General features: G+C 38.8%; 1 long non-coding RNA gene across 6 annotated transcripts in view; it reads left to right on the top strand.

Moving 5' to 3' along the window:
- LOC117074144 overlaps positions 1-16,594 on the top strand; it is a 1,124,950-nt gene that overhangs the window by 405,745 nt on the left and 702,611 nt on the right. For 2 of the 6 annotated variants that reach the window (XR_004433519.1, XR_004433521.1), the window contains one exon: positions 3,902-3,997. The exons of the other annotated variants lie outside the window; for them this stretch is intronic. This is a non-coding gene — a long non-coding RNA (uncharacterized LOC117074144). The remainder of the gene's footprint in view (positions 1-3,901; positions 3,998-16,594) is intronic. 6 annotated transcript variants of the gene reach the window in all.

Here is a 16,594-nt window from a genome sequence, read left to right as displayed (position 1 = left end):
ACATTTCTCTAACATACCACATACCATGCACTTTCCAGCCTTTTCTTCCCTCCTTACGCCCTGTTATTTCTGTACATGTCAGTTCTTCCCCTTTTCTCTTTTGATTCATCCTTGAAGCCTTAGTTCAAATGTTGTTGCCCTGAATTCTTCATTGATTTCCCACATTCCCACCTCTGAATATAAGGGCTCTTTTCTTCTTCACAGCTTTGATGGTATGTTTGTCATATTATTCTCATAAAACCTTAATTTGGGTTTTTTAGTGACTCAGGTACATGAGAGACAACTATATTCAAAGCTCTTGAGTGCAATAATCATGTCTTACTCATTTCTGTATCTACCTAGCACTGTACTTTGCAGATATTATAATTTCTATTTAAAAAATAAAAAGGGGAATACATGAATGAATAAACCTGGTTAGAGAATGTCAGCATCTGCTTTCCCTGACCCTTTTTGTAGAAGTCACTGATGTCTTCAGCTGGCTCACTCAGCCAGTTTATTTTTCTATCCAGTCTTGACCAAGGAAAGCAGCTTATATTAACATCACACCCACTAGATATTGATGTCTGGAATTACTATGGACATGAACTCTACCACATGTGTTTGGTGTGAGCGCTGGGTACTGCATGCTCACTGATCTGCTTCCTTTTCCCTATTCCTTTTTTTTTTTTTTTTGAGACGGAGTCTGGCGCTGTCACCCAGGCTGGAGTGCTGTGGCCGGATCTCAGCTCACTGCAAGCTCCGCCTCCCGGGTTCACGCCATTCTCCTGCCTCAGCCTCCCGAGTAGCTGGGACTACAGGCGCCGCCACCTCGCCCGGCTAGTTTTTTGTAGTTTTTAGTAGAGACGGGGTTTCACCGTGTTAGTCAGGATGGTCTCGATCTCCTGACCTCGTGATCCGCCCGTCTCGGCCTCCCAAAGTGCTAGGATTACAGGCTTGAGCCACCGCGCCTGGCCCCTTTTCCCTATTCCTAACTCCCTTCCAATATTACTGTGTGCACCCAGTATGTAAAACTAATTTATTTCTATGCTTGGTTTCAAATCTCATTCTTCTTCTGTCTTCTACCAGACTCAGTTTACCCTCCCTGGAGATATATATGTGTGTGTGTGTGTGTGTGTGTGTGTGTATATGTGTTACCTGAAATCACCAACATAGCACTTTTGAACACTGCACTTTAGACTGCTGGTCAATGCTGTCCACCAACCCACACATAGACACACATGCACACACCACACAGACAGGTTGCTTCCTCTAAACCAGTCTTAAAATTATCCTGCTTTTCTTCTGTGACTCCTGTTTGAGCTTATTATGGTGAAATGCAGTCCTTGAGACTTTGACTTGGACTTTGGGACATAGGGACTGAAGGTTGGACAATTGTGGTTTTACCAGGTACTACAAAAGCTGGTCTGTTTTGTTAGGAAGTATTTTTTATGAAGAGCTTTAGCACTATGCTGAGGTATTTGTGCTGTGTTTGCATTGTGCTGGTAATTCCACCTATGCTATGCCTTCTTGTAACTACTGTCCTAGTCCAAGTTAGGTTGCCCTAAGTACCTAAGTACATAAGCACTATGGAATGGGTGGTTTATAAACAACAGAAATTGATTCCACAGTTCTGGAGGCTGAGAAGTCCAAGATCAGGCACTGACAGATTCAGTGTCTGGTGAGGGTCCAATTCCTCGTAGATGTCTTCCCAGAGTAACCTTACACGTGGTGGAAGAGGAGAGGGATCTATCTCTCCGGGCCCCTTTTATAAGAACAATAATCCCATTCTTAAGGGCTTTACCCTCATGATCTAATTACTCCCCCAAAGTGATCTTCTAATACTATTACATTCGGGGTTAAGATTTTAACATACAAACTTTGTGAGGACATAAACACTCAGTCTGTTGCAGCTACTTAGGGCATAATAAATTGATTCATATCTCATTAATGTTTCTAACTTATTTCTATAGACCCATAAGTATTATTACTGCCAATATATCTCCTAATTTAGTGTTGTCCTTTATCTCTGAATTGTCCAAAAACTAATGGCTTACCTCACTTATAGGGGCAGGAACTCAGTCCTCCATCAGTTCTAGATGGGAGGAGAAATGGTCTCTCCACTCCTGTTACCTTTTGCTGCCATATGGTGTTATATGAAGCATTGTCCTGTGACATCCTGTTTACTCCAGGGTGATATGTCTGCTGACCCAGGTTCCCATATAGGCTGCAATGGTGTGTCAAATTTGGTCTCCAAAGCAACAACTCTCTTCGATTCATACTCACATGCATATCTCTTATCTGCAGATATCACTACTGCTAGTGTATCTGGGTCTGAAGGGCCTTCCAAACATAAATCATATGCTGATTTTTTTTTAACTACTCATTTTTTTTTTTTTCTTTTTCCAGACGGAGTTTTGCTCTGTTACCCAGGCTGCAGTACAGTGGTGCGATCTCGGCTCACTGCAACCTCCGCCTCCCAGGTTCAAACAATTCTCCTGCCTCTCAGCCCCCCAAGTATTGGGACTACAGGCACCCGCCGCCACACCTGGCTAATTTTTGTAGTTTTTAGTAGAGACAGGGTTTCACCATGTTGGCCAGGCTGGTCTCGGACTCCTGACCTCAAGTGATCCACCCACCTTGGCCTCCCAAAGTGCTGGGATTATAGGCGTGAGCCACCGTTCCCAGCCTTAACTACTCATTTTATACGTCTAGCCATGTCTGTGTTCTTGGACTAGATTTACTGATTTTTCTTCACATATATAATAAATTCCACTCCTTAAATTTGACCTGTGACCTTCATCTCCCAATACCAGTTGTTGTTCTTAACTCAGCAGGTTGTTGTAATTTTCAACATTGGGAGATCCTGATATTTGCATATTTCTGGATACTTGTCAAAATTGTTTTAAGAATTGTTTTAAGAATAGGTAGTGGGTTCACATTTTATTACATAATAGGCAATAATTAAAATACTGTTTCACCAAATATAATTGGCCATCGATAGGTCAATCATCTGAATGTGCATGAAGTAAAGGTTATAATGATACAATTCTGTGTACCTGGGTTGTAAATAAAGTATTTTTCAGTTTTGGTCATACAACTGTTTTTTTCCCTTCATAATCCAAGTGACACCAAGTAGAAAAGTAGTTCACAATTTTATCTTAGAAAATTTCATATCCGTCTTAGAACACATTAGCCTCATTAGTAAGAAATCTGAACTTCATCAATCCATCTCCCCTTTTGGGATAAGAATCAAACTATAGGCTCTCAGGCGTGTGGTTTTCCTTGAAACTCCTGCTTGTAAAACAAAGGGAGTCAAATGCCTGCTGCCATATGCAAGTTTGGGTCTAAATTACTAGTGATTCCTTTAGCGAGTTAGTCTGTTCAGTATTTAGTTAAGTATGTGTGAAATATTATGGGTGATCTTCAAGGCTAGCATCTTGCAAAGGCTAGTCCTAGAAGACTTTTAAAAATATTGGTAGTAGAGAATAATGTTACCTCTTTATTGAGACATGCATGCAGCACGCATACTGCATGCATGCCTATCAGTTAGGTTCCAGATCAGTTCCTTGTTATCATACTTTCTAAGTTTTATTAGCATCTTCAGACTATGAAAACTCTTCTGCATGGAGGAGTTGGTGTTGCCAAGTCTTATCTAAACTTCATCTAATTTGAGCTCTTCTATTTGTTGAACTCCTGAACCCCACACCCATGACCCAATTCTCTGGGAGAACAGTATACTTTGCCCAATGTTGCCCTCATTGGAGGTGACTGGTCATGGAAATGAGTAAGAATGGCTACCAAAGGGTTATTCTCTACTTGGTTTCTTTGTGGAAGAAGGAACAAGAACATGACTGCTGTTGGGATATTGGTGTATCCAAGGAGTATTACTACATTTACTCCCATTTAATTATTTTCCCCAAAGGCCAACAATAATACCTACTCACTATAAACATTCAGGAAACAGAAAAGTTTCAAGAAGCAGGAAGAAAAGACTTACCTATGATCCCAACACCCAGAGGTAATAATTTATCATTTTTGGTGTATCTTCTTTGTCTTTTCCTATGTGTTGCCTTATGTAGATATGTAACAGCTTGTGGTTTAAACCTAAGCTACACCCATTGTTTAGAGTCAGGCATATGTGATAAATTTGTAGGTGGCTCACCAGAAATCTATTTGCATGATGGACCTACATTAAGCAGAAAAGATAACTATTGGATACTGGCTTAATACCTGGGTGATGAAATAATCTATACAACAAACCCTGTGACACGAGTTTACCTATGTAAACAACCTTCACATATACCTCCCGCACCTAAAATAAAGGTTAGAAAAAGAGAAGCTTTATAGGACCTAACAAGCAAATGAAAAGATGCTGAAAATTGTTAATCACTAGGAAAATGAAAATTAAAATTACAATGAGATATCATGACACACCAATTAGAATGGCCAAAAGTGAAAAGTCTACCATGGTAAGGATATAGGGCAACAGGATCTCATACACTGCTGGTGGAAACGTAGAACAATATAACCACTTTGGAAAACAGTGGTGGTATCTCAAAAAATTAAACATGTACCTACAATATAATCCAGACATTTCACTTCTAGGTATTTATCTAGTGAAATAAAAGCATATAACACACATAGACTAATACATGAATTTTCATAATAGTATTCAACATAGTAGCCAAAATCTGAAAGTAACCCAGTTGTCCATCAACAGGTGCATGGATAACAAACTTTGGTATATCTATACAGTGGAATACACACAACTTATACGAATCTCATAGTACTTACGCTGAGTGAAAAAAGGCAGAGGAAAATAAGAGTACATAGTGTATGATTTCACTTATATAAAATTCCAGAAAATGAAAACTAATCTCTAGTGAAAAAAGTGCAGATTATTGGTGCTTGGGGATAGGGGTTACAGAGGGGCAGGATGGAAAGATTACAAAGGGACATAAGGAAAGATATGGAGGTGATGGGTATGTTCCATACCCTACTTTGTAGTGAGAGCTTCACGAATATATACGTATGCCAAAATGTGTCAGATATTCACTTTAATATGTGCAGTTTGTTGCATGTCAAGGACAGCTCATGAAAACTATAAAAACATATTCTTTCCTGGATGAGATACCGTATTAGTCAGGGATCATTGGTTATAAATTACAGAAAGTGACTTGGTCTCAATTAAATTAAAAAGAATTTATTAAACGGATAAGGGGAATTTATAGAACTGTTAGGAAGGCTGAAGACCAAAACCTGGAATGGAGCAGAAAAAAAGACAATTTCAAAGACCCAGAAAATAGGAAGGAGAGGACTACCTCATACCTGGTACCATTTGGTTAGAGTGCCTCTGATGCTTGATGACTACCTCCTGCCATTGTCAGGCTAGAGTAATAGGATAATGGACTTACAGCATTATCATTCGGTTAAAGAGTAAAATTCCAGTGAGGGAGTATTCTCCTTGGCTGGGAGAAAGGGGCTATGGCTAATTTCTTAGGGAAATCAAAGTGCTATTAGGAAGGGAGGGGAGATGCTGGGTACAATTTTAAAATAAAAGCAAAATAACAAAAAACAGGCTGGGCATGGTGGCTCATGCCTGTAATCCCAGCACTTTGGGAAGCTGAGGCAGGCGTATCACTTGAGCCCAGGAGTTCCAGAACAGCCTGGGCAACATGGTGAAACCCTATCTCTGTAAAAAATACAAAAATTAGCCAGGCATGGTTGTGTGCACCTGTATTCCTGGCAACTTGGGGGGCTGAGGCATGCTTGAGTCCGGGGAGGTCAAGGCTGCAGTGAGCCAAGATCGCGCCACTGCTCTCTAGCCTAGGCGACAGAGTGAGACCCTGCCTCAAAACAAAAACAAAAAGACCCCAAATGCCTACCATTCTTGAGAACATTCGCATTCTCTTCCAGTTATTATTGATCCATAACAAATCACTCTTAATGATATCGATTTTTTCTGGAGACTTTTTCTTCCATATCCTTTTTTTTTTTTTTTTTATTTCTTTTAGTTGGTTTTCACCTTTCTCTGGTACCTCCTTGAGTAGCTTAATAATCAACCGTCTGAATTCTCTATCTGGCAATGCAGAGATTTCTTCTTGGTTTGGATCCTTTGCTGGGGAGCTCTTTTGAGAGTGTTATAGAACCTCGTTTGTCCTATTACCAGAATTACTTTTCTGGTTCTTTCTCATTTGGGTAGACTGTTTCAGTGGAAAGGTCTGGAACTCAGGGGCTGCTGTTCAGATTCTTTGTCCCATGGGGCGATCCCTTAATGTGGTGCTCTCCCTCTTCCCCTAGAGATGAGGCTTCCTGAGAGCCGAATTGCAGTGATTGTTATTGCCCTACTGGGTCTGGTCACCCAGCAGGGCTACCGGACTCTGGACTGATGCAGAGAAATGTCTGCAGAGTCCTGTGATGTGATCTGTCTTCAGGTCTTCCAGCCATGGACACTGCTTGGGTGATGGGTTCACCAAAATCTCAGAAATCATCACTAAAGAATGCATCCATGTAACTAGACACCACCTGTTCCCCCCAAAACTATTGAAATAATAATAATAAATCATTCCTAAACTTAATAGCTTAATATATCAAAATAATTACATTATTTTCATGTGGGTCAGGAAATTGAGGAAGGACTTGGTTGGGTGGTCTTGGCCCCAGCTGTCTCTATACTTGCAATGAGATGGAGCTGGAATAGTAAGGGACTGGAGCATCTTGGGCCTTCCCGGGAACCTTTCTCTTCTTGTAACCTCAGTTTTCTTTATGTGGTTTATATTCATGAACTAGTCTGGGCTTCCTTACAGCATAGCAGCCTCATGGTGGTTGAAGTAGTCAAGAGAGAACATTCCAGTTGATGAGACAGAAACTACATTGCCTTCTGTGACCCACACTCAGTGTCACTTCCACCTCGTTCTGTTGGTTACAAACAAGTCACAAGCCTACCCGCGTTCAAAAGGACAGGAGACATAGTCTATCTCTGGATAAGAATAATGTTAAGGTCACATTTTGAAGAAGCACCTGTGATGGGAGATACTGTTGTGGCCATCTGTGGAATATACATACTGCTATGCTTGCTCTTAATAGTTAGGGCATTTCAACTCTTCTGGTCTCAAAGTGTGTAACTTAGCACACTGAATGACACAATTCTTGTGGGATGGTGTCTTTAAAAATGAAATCAGTCTTCTGCTTTCATAGAGGCAGTATAACTTTCTATTTGATTCTTAAAGATCTGTTGAAAGCTGGACTCCAAATTTTCCCTTGGCAATGTCTCAAGAAGAGATGTCATGGTAAAGAGCACTAGAATGATATTTATAAGCTCCAGGGTCCTCTCCTGTCTTTGTTGTAACCCTTGGCAACTGAATCTCAGTTTAACTCTCTGTAAAATGGAAATTCTGTTTCTCCTATGCACTCCACAGCTTTATGGTGAGGAGCCAATAAGGTTGTTAGTGTGAAAACACTAAAAATGAAAAATGGTCACATAAAAGTAAGATATTGCTATTGTCCTTTTAAGTAATTTTAATGTTTCACAGCCCATTGAGGCAGGAAGCTTTTCCTAATATCTGACTTAAATATATTTAGCTGTCATAGTTCTCTGTAACCAACCAACTTGAAGTTGGTTGTGCTGTCTGGTGAAATGGTGACAGAGCCACATGCTCTGTTGTTTTCACTGTATTGCCACCATATAATTTGATTTGTATTCTGTGCATCACATAAACCTATTGCTCAGCTAGGAAACAATTCTGAGCTTCTAGCTTTTAGCATTATCATTCAAAAATCCCCAAATCATTTTCCTGATCACTGCATTGCAATGCTATGGCTTAATACAGACTTTCTGTTTTGGTTCATTGTCTCTAGACTTCTTATTTTACATTTGTCTACATTAAACTGCATTCTCTGTTTATTGGTCCAGTCACCATAAGGTACCAATCCATCTGAATCATGCCGTTGTATTTTTTTCCTACATACTGTGTATATACCATATAAAACTCATAAAAATCTATGTACCTTAGAAGAGGTTTTGAATATTTTATTGGTTAAACTTCAGGGTCAGACTAACAATTCAAAACAGGTCAAGTCAATGTTCAGGATACCAGGCCACTGAGCAAAACAGAGCTTCCAGGAGGAAAGGAAGCCAATATTTTCCAAGGAAAGCTTTGATAAAACCTGGTTCACTCTATAAATTTGTACTGTGTTCTCCAGTGGCCTAGGGCTCATAATTTTAGAACTCTCATTTTATCTCTGTTTAAATACCCATGTTATAGTACCTTTAAAAAATACTTTCCTGAAAAGGAATATGATCCATTCAAAATGAGACTGCCTATGTCAGAAAACCAGTTAGCTCGGACCACTGTAAAAAAAGTTGCTTAAGAATTAGACACATTTAATGAAAATTAAACTCAAATGACGGCTGTCTTCATTCATGCGAAACATGTTTGGGGTCTACTATGTGTCGGACAGTTAGTTGAAGTAAAAAGTAAACTGCAGAGATCTGCTTTCAAGAAATTACAGATTAACAAAGGAAAAACTCAGTGATAAATCATTATAGTTCAGTTCTATGTGAAATGTCTTGGGATATTTCCATAGAGAACTGCGGGTATACAGAGCATGGAGTGACTAATTCTGCCTGGGAAGATTAGGATGTTTGAGAAGAACAAGAAATTGAGTTTAAGCAACAGTATTGAGTATTGAGAGTATTGACCATTTTCTTCCTTGGCTTTGAGACATTGTGGAGTATGAAGAAATCACATATTCATAGGGAAAATATAGCCTGTTGTCTCCCTGGTCCTCCCTCACCTACCCCAGCTTCTGGAAGTGATAGGAACTCCTACAAGACTCCTGGAAAATAAAGGGATGATCAGGAATACATACATATATATATGTGTGTGTGTGTGTATATATATATATATATATTATATATATATATATTCTTTCTAAAGCTTACTGAAGATAGTGAGATGTTATAATTGGAGGATCAGGTAGAAGAAATTTGCAAGATAACTTGAGGTCACAATTCTAAAGAGCAATGTATTAGTTAAGTAGACAAAAACAGTCAGTTGCTTTTTTTTTTTTTTTAAGGTGCATAGGCCTGCAAGGGGTGTGTGACCGTGTAATGCACACACATGTGTATGTGTCTGGATTTGTGCAGGGAATCAGGAAATATCATCTCTGGTGGTGCTTTGAGAGGATTAAGAAATCTCTTGAATACAATATTAATGCTATATTTTATTCATTTATTTTGATGAAATCTTAACACCATTGACTAGAAGAGAATATTGTGATTTTTGAAGGGTTCTTTTCCCAAACTCAAGTGACAGCGTAAGTCAGTTTCCTTCAACTGATAATTAATTATCCATGACAAGGAAGTATGAGAGCAACAAAAATATCCCTTTCCCTAAAGGATTGGCCATGACATGGGAGATAATCAGTCATAAAAACAAGAAGGAATTCCAAGAGGAGTCATGAGGCAGTAAGTGATCAATCTGAGCTCATTTGGTTGTTTATCTTTCCTATATTTTGAATGGCTATAGCGTTTATTGTCTCTTCTGCCTAATTTAGCACTTAATAACATAGTCTCTCTTTGTCCTTTGTTTGATATATGAAGGTCTTGTTTCTCCAACCAGACTGTGTTCTCTCTGTGGCAGGAATTTTGTTCTTGTCTTGTCTCCTCTCCCCTCACCTGCCAGTGCCTAGTGGAGTGCTTAATAGTCATCTATTAGATGTATAGTGTGAATACATATTTGTTGATGGTTTAAGAGGCCATGCAGTCAGGCTCAATTATTTTACTTCTTCAGCCCCAGCTTCCATTTTTGGAAAACAAAGTTTTCCAAAATGATTAAACTGATGATTTTCTAAGGCCTTTTCCAGTCCTGTAAATCTATAACTAAGATTTTAATCTGCTTATATTTAACTATCTGGAATAAACCTACCATTAACATCTGTAATCATTTGTTAATATTTTACAGATACCTGCTATTTTTCTTAATTGTGAAGTCACCATATTTTACTTATCTATCCATGAAATTATACCAACAGATGCATAGCTTGCACATACTCTGTGCTGGATATTTTAGGAGATACTGGAGAGTCACTGGTGGACAATGTAGTTCTCACCCTACATTGAGAAAGGAAGGAAGGAAGGAAGGAAGAAAACAGATCATTTAACGATAACCACAAAGTGAGATGAAGGCTATGCTGAGAGGAGATAACCAGATATGGAGGAACATGTCTGAGAACCCAACCCTGACCCTTGGGCTTCTGAGAGTCTTGCTTGGTAGTGATATTTTGTCTGAGATGACTTGATGGATGAGGATGGGTCGATTGATTAAAGTCAGGGAGCAGAAGGGCAACACATGTAAAGGTCCTGAAGCAGGAGAGAGCATGACTTACTGAAGGAATTTCAGTTAGGCCTGGAGTGAGATTTTGAAAGAGAGATAAGGTAAGACATGAGATGCAGAGATGGGCCCAAATTCAAACCTTCAGAGAACATTAAAACATCTATTAAGAAGTATGGAAGCCGCTGGGGCAGGGAAACGGGGCAAGGAGATGACATGACGGACTTGTATTTCAAAAAATTCCAGAATGTTCCAACAGTTATGTTTTATGTTCCAGCCATTGAAATCCAACACACATTTTCTGACGTAATCTAAAATCATCTGTACCTGACTTAGACATAAAATGCTTTAACTTTGTTATCGGTAGCAGATGCGCCTAATTGATTCTCTGACACATTTCAATGTTTTTTAACAGAGATGAACTGTAACTGTTTTAAGTAACATTAATGCAAATTTAAAATAGTGTCACTAATTATTTTTGTAATTAACTTGCTGATACCCTCAATAATTTCTTTTCTTTTTTTTTTTTTTTTTTGAGACGGAGTCTCGCTCTGTCGCCCAGGCTGGAGTACAGTGGCCGGATCTCAGCTCACTGCAAGCTCCGCCTCCCGGGTTTACGCCATTCTCCTGCCTCAGCCTCCCGAGTAGCTGGGACTACAGGCGCCCGCCACCTCGCCCGGCTAGTTTTTTGTATTTTTTAGTAGAGACGGGGTTTCACCGTGTTAGCCAGGATGGTCTCGATCTCCTGACCTCGTGATCCGCCCGTCTCGGCCTCCCAAAGTGCTGGGATTACAGGCTTGAGCCACCGCGCCCGGCCTTTATTTTCTTTTAATACAGTTGTTGAGCTGTAAAAATGTTCAGTGCGGAGTTAGTATGAAAACATAGTCAAATACATTGGTGGAAAGAGCATAGACTGGATTTGGATGCATACTAGCTCCTTAATTGTTTATGATGCAGACTTGAGTAGTTCATGTGACCTCTCTCGGTTTCAGTCTCCCTTTTGCAAAAGAAGGATTATAAATCAGGGTTTTGGTAAGGATTCAAATGACTTTTTATAACATATCTAGCAAATGATGTGACCCACAGTAAGAGCTCAATAAATATTAACTCACTTTCTCCTCCCCAAAGGCTCTTTTCAGTGGGAAATGGAAACTGGGGTTTCTCTTTCTTTTATATCAAAAGCTTAATAAGAACTATTGCATGGTAAACATCATGCTAGGTCTTAAGAATGGAAATATGATTTAGCACCTGATGTAAAACTTAGCCTGGTGGAGTAGAAATATGCATTATAAAAAATGAGATAATAGCTTTCCTTTCTAATCCATAACTTTCCTTCATAGGACAAAGAATTGTTTCACTTTTTGGCTCAAAGTCTTTATAAGAAAATTTTGATCACGTCTCAGATTAATCAGACAAGTAGTCAATTTAAAAGGAACCATAGATGTGTCCTGTGAGAATGGCTTTTATAGTTCCAGGCTTTTATTTAGGTCAAGTTTATGGAAGCCACAGTTTAATCCAAATAAAGTTATCTCTGCCAATTTACATTAGACCTTTAGGGCCAGTATGTAATTCTAAATAAAAAAATTAATAATCACAAATACTAATACCATTAAAAATTGAAAAGCATAAATCAACAAATATTTATTGAAAACCTACTATATTAGTAATAATAACATTTTGGATAATAATGATATTTAGAAACAAGCCTCTATACTACCCTGACTCTATGTGTGATACTTGATGATACTTTTCATTTTATGCATGACGAAACTGAGCTCTAGAGAGGTAAAGACATTTGTCCAAAGATACGTGACTAATAAATATAGTAGCTGGAATTCTGATTCAGGCAATTTGGTCCTGGATCTCACATTCATTACCTCCCATGCTACCCTGACTCTATCTGCAATACTCGGTGCTATGTGCAACTCAGTCAGTCAGATGCTGTCTGCCAGGTATTCTGCGCACTAAGAAAACAAAGAGAAAAGCATGTCAGCCATGACCTCCAAGAATACATGATCTAATTGAGAGACAAATCCACTGACAAGTAATTATGGTACTGCCTAATAATTGTTATTATAGTGTTTACTTCCCCAGGTCCCAGGGGTAAGGGGTGGGAGAAGACAGAGTGAAAGATGTAAACAAAGCAATACACTCATTATTTATTTATTCTTCATTAAGGCAGAGTCTGAAAATTGGCAGCCCCAGTTTTGTTTGACCTTCTGGATTTTTTAAAAATTATATTAGTTGCCAGCATTTAAAAGTCAGGAGGTTTCACATAAAATTCCAGATTTCTGGTTTCTACTGAAATATCAGAATATTTGGTAATACGGGGCCCATAGTACGCCATGACAAAAAGCACCCTGAGCTTAGCAACTGGCACTCGCTTTCACCAGAAAATGTGCCCGTTTATTAGCTACAAGCTCCCGCAGACCTACTTTAGGCATTCATGTGACCTGTTGGTTCTTGTAGATAGATCAGTTTGCAGCCTGCTGTTTCTAAGGTTCTCCAGAGGTTCATAATGTATCAGGGTATATAGTACCCTCAGTGATACCTAAATAACTGAAGTAGCTCAGTCCTGGTTGTTCAGAATCATAGATAGGCTTACCATTGTGTTCATTTCTTTTCTTTCTTTCATTTTTTTTCCCCCTTAGATGGAGTCTTGCTCTGTCACCCAGGCTGGAGTGCAGTGGCGCGACCTTGGCTCAGTGTAGCCTCTGCCTCCCAGGTTTAAGCTATTCTCCTGCCTCAGCCTCCCGAGTAGCTGGAACAACAGGCACCCACCACCACCTCATTGGCGAATTTTTGTATTTTTAGCAGACACAGTGTTTCACCATGTTGGCCAGGCTGGTCTCAAACTCCTGACTTGGCTGTGATCCACCCGCCTCAGCCTCCCAAAGTGCTGGGATTACAGGCATGAGCCACCGCGCCCGGCCTGTGCTCTTTTCTTGTGTGAACCCGAAGGCCCTGGGAAAAGTTCTAGCAACATTTTCACATAAGTCACATGTTTTTGAAACATTTGCAAAAGTCAGATATTTTAGGCGCAACTGGTTAATGCTGCTGTCTCTTTCCATTCTGAGTTCATTCCCCACACATCCCTTCTGTTAGGGGTGCTGGAGCGGCTGTGGGCATTTAAAATAAATATTCTCTTCTCAATTCACTTCTAGGTAAATATTTATTTTTTATTTTTAAATATATTTTTTATTTTTAAAATATTTTTAAATGTTTTTAAAATATTTTATTTTTTAAAATTCATTTAAGCATCATATTTTTTCTTAAAGAAGGCCCTACATTATATAAGCTTCAATCTTCCTCTGTCCAGGATGCTTCATTCTTACCTCTAAAGGCATTGGTGTGCTGGGGTCAGCTTGTAGCAGCTTTTGAGAGACACTGCTACATTATCAGGAATTTTGGGAGCAGGCTTTTAAGCACAGCCAACAAGAATGAAATTATATAGACATAATTAATACATTATTTTATAAAAGTGGAATTAATACAACTCATTAAGTCCTAGTTATTTGACTACATTTTACTATTATTCATGATCTTGAGGTTATTTACATCTGTTTTCTCTGTATGGTTGAAATACTACATAATGGGTGTACTGCACGTCTCTTCCCAACTCTGTACTCAGTGATGTAATGCTGGTAACTTGAAATGGCCAGGGTCAGAACATTTACACCACCAAAATTGGCAGTCTACAAATTCGGCCTTTTTTTGATCCTGGAGAGTTGACTATTACATGTTCACCAACACATTGCTATCTGATGGTGTTGCTGCATATTTAGACTGAGTGGTGCTGGCACCATCTTTCCTAGGGCAAGCAGCCTGAGTGAGTTCTGGGGACACACACAGATCAAGATAATGGAATGGTTCATAGATAATTTATTATGCAGTTGGATGCTTTCTAAAATAGTTTTTTTCTCTCTCTCTCTCTCTTTCCCTTGTCATCCATAAGGGGAGAATCCAAGGATATTTTCCCATCTGCTGCTGTTCAGAAAATAGCGATATATTTCACATCCTGCAAGGGAATAGGAAAAGGTATACCTAACTTAGCCTAAGAGGGAGGTGGTGGTGTTCAGAGAAATACTCTGAAAAAGAGGGTAAAGCCCCAGAATTTATAAATGAGATCTAAAAGTTCTAAAATGCAATCAGAAACTAATGAAATAAATGCGATTGACAACAGGGGTGGATGACAACATACTTTTATTGAACTTTGAGTGCACCAGGCATTTTGCTAAGCATGGTACACATATTTAATCTCATTTGATCCTCAGAATAAATAACCTTTGAGGGTTGATATTATTATGCTCAATTTACCAAAAGAAACCTCAGGCATAGAGAGGTTCAGAAACTTGCTAATATCACTAGCTAGTAAAATGTTCAGGCCAGGATTAGAACCTAGGTTAGTCTGACTGCAGCACCCCAGCCAGCTCTCAAATATAATGCTTTGCAGCCTGTACATTACATATGGTGGAGATGAAACAAGATTTTTCAAAGAAATAGAATAATTTGTGACTCATAGAATGTAAACTTAGATGCATGTTCGAGATCTTGTAGAAATTTGTGTGGTGTGAAGTTAGGTAGTAGGCAGATTTTAACACAATAATTCTGTGATCTTGAGCAAATTGATTAATATCTCTTTGCTTTAGTCTTATGATCTTTAAAATAATACCTTTAGCATTGCTGTGAGGAACAAATTTATAGTAAAGTAGCTTACATAGGATCTGTTACATTGTGAGTATATAAAAGTATAGCTTATAGGTATTGAATGTTTTCTAGATGGCAGACACTATCCTAATACCTTTTGATATGTTAATTAATTGAATTATATCAGGCAGGTACTATTATTTTCTCCATTTTACAGACGAGAAAAATGAGTAACAGAGACTAGACAAGATGACCACGAAGATAACACTTCGTAAGGGTCAGAGCTGGGATTCAGTCTCTACTTGTCTGGCTTTTAACCACATGTCACAATAAACATTTATTATTTTATTTTTATCAGTATCAAAGAACAGTAAATTTTGGTTTAGAAGACTTCATCCAGCAATTGGTTATTAAGCACTTACTAAGTGTCATCATGCTTGAGGTCATAAAGATAAAATTAATATGATTACTGCCCGCAGGCTGATAGGCTAGTGGGTAAATTGGATTTTTAAATGAACAGTTATAATACTATGATATATACTATAATAGATGAGAAAACACCTGCTGTTTGGAGATGTTCAGTATGATCTTCACAGGAGATGGCACAAGCTAATTTTGATAAAGAGAAGGCTCCTATCTCACAGAAAAGTGAGGGAAAGGGTACTAAAGGAAAAATATACAAGAGAAAAGGCATAGAGGTGTTCATTTATTGCTTCAAAAATATTTGTGGAGCTATTGCTCTATACCAGGCAAACTCAAGTGCTGGGGATATAATGGCAAACAAGAGAGAAGCTTTCCCTAAACTCATTTAGCAGGAAGTAGGATATTAGAGGAAGGACATGTAGTTCAAGCTAATTGGGCCAGGGAGCATTTGAGAAGGAGTGATGGTAGGAGGCACTTCTAGAAAGGTAAGGCAGGATTCTGGTCATGAAGAGCAGGTAGGTAGAAAGACTCCTTGACTCTGGGTAAAATCGGAATCTCCCTTCCCACACATCTGCTGCCCAGAAGCTCAAGGATTGTATGAATCAGAGATGAGGATGTCATTCTATGGAGTGCACTTTTGTAGGCTGGTATGAAAGCCTTTTGCTGCTCCCCATTCCTGTGAGTACTTTTCTTCCCATATCTCTTTATAATCCTATAACTCCAAGAGAATAATTGAATAGCAAGGGGGGAGGTGGCCGTGACAAACACATCTGTGGAAATATAGTCTAAACAGGCAAAGATAGGTCTGAAATAAGAGTTCTCTGGTGACAGGATATGTTAAAATTTTTAGTTCATTGTTATCAATTCCTTATTATTTATTCCTTCTCCTTAAAGATGCAAGGGAGTGAGGACAATAGAGAGTGGGTTTCAGTAACCACAAAAGGACTGCAAAAAGGTTGCTAGATGAAGGACTGTGGATATCACCAATTTACCATTTCATCTATAGATATAAGATAGAAATTTGACTAGCACTCAAGTAGACAGATTGATGGCCAGAGAAAATCTACAGAACCTCTAAATAAATGGGAAAGATAAATAAAATAGCTGGGACTTATAGAAAAGAAGTTGCCAAAACAAGTGAAAGACAATATCCTCCTGAAGACGTAGAGAAAGAGTGGACCTCTGACAATTATTAATTACAGAAATTAGAA

Source organism: Trachypithecus francoisi, unplaced genomic scaffold (assembly GCF_009764315.1).
Source record: "Trachypithecus francoisi isolate TF-2019V2 unplaced genomic scaffold, Tfra_2.0 Contig01603, whole genome shotgun sequence".
Classification (NCBI taxonomy): Eukaryota; Metazoa; Chordata; class Mammalia; order Primates; family Cercopithecidae; genus Trachypithecus; species Trachypithecus francoisi.
Note: the sequence above shows the minus strand (reverse complement) of the source record. Positions and strands in the feature narration are given on the sequence as shown.